At 37.4% G+C, this 831-nt stretch overlaps 1 non-coding gene across 1 annotated transcript; it reads left to right on the top strand.

The window, feature by feature from the left end:
* Positions 1-240: 240 nt before the first annotated feature.
* Positions 241-344, top strand: LOC127901552 (small nucleolar RNA R71). Its single transcript, XR_008053792.1, has one exon. It is a non-coding gene; the product is annotated as a small nucleolar RNA R71 (small nucleolar RNA).
* The last annotated feature ends 487 nt before the right edge of the window (positions 345-831 follow it).

The following is an 831-nucleotide window of genomic DNA, read 5'->3' as shown; positions in this document are numbered from 1 at the left end:
TTGACTTCTTTGATTCCCAAAGTTGACTCGCCAATGTGAACCTCATTCACTCCTTTAATCCTTCTAGTATTCCTGAGTGATCGACTCCGTTGTTGGGAATTGTCCGCTTGTCGCTGGAAGAATTCCCAAATTTCTGACGTACTTTTTGACATTAGCTCTCCTCCACTTGTTGCCATTAGCCATTCTTGCACATTTGGTAGTAATCCCTCCAAAAAGTATTGGCATTGGTGCCATTTCTCGTACCCATGATGTGGACACTTCAAGAGTAGCCCATTGAATCGCTCCCATGTTTCGAAAAATTGCTCGTCATCTTTCTGGGTAAACTCCGAGATTTCCCTGCGAATAGCATTGGTTTTATGCACTGGGAAATATTTATTCAAAAATTTCGTTACCATTTGTTCCCATGATGAAATGCTATTAGCAGGTAAAGTATTTAACCATGAACGAGCTCTATCTTTTAAAGAAAATGGGAATAGTCTAAGTTTAACATCATCATCTGAAAAATTCTCATATTTGAATGTTTGACAAATGGCATGAAAATCATTCAAATGATTATATGGATCCTCATTTTCTAGGCCATAAAATGTAGGGAGACAATTTAACACACTAGGTTTTAATTCAAAACTCCTAGCAGCTACATTTGGGTATCTTATGCATGACGTGCTCAAATTAGCTAAGGGACTAAAATAGTCCTTAAATGGCCTCTCCTGTGGTGCTTGTAAATCCATTTTATTTTTAACGTGTTTGTGTGTGCGAAGTGTTTTTTCTAATTCAAGGTCTATAGGTTCAAGATTAGGTAATAATGACCTACGACCATGCATGCAAAATAAA

Source organism: Citrus sinensis, chromosome 3 (genome assembly GCF_022201045.2).
Source record: "Citrus sinensis cultivar Valencia sweet orange chromosome 3, DVS_A1.0, whole genome shotgun sequence".
Lineage (NCBI taxonomy): Eukaryota > Viridiplantae > Streptophyta > Magnoliopsida > Sapindales > Rutaceae > Citrus > Citrus sinensis.
This window is presented reverse-complemented; position numbering and strand designations above follow the sequence as displayed.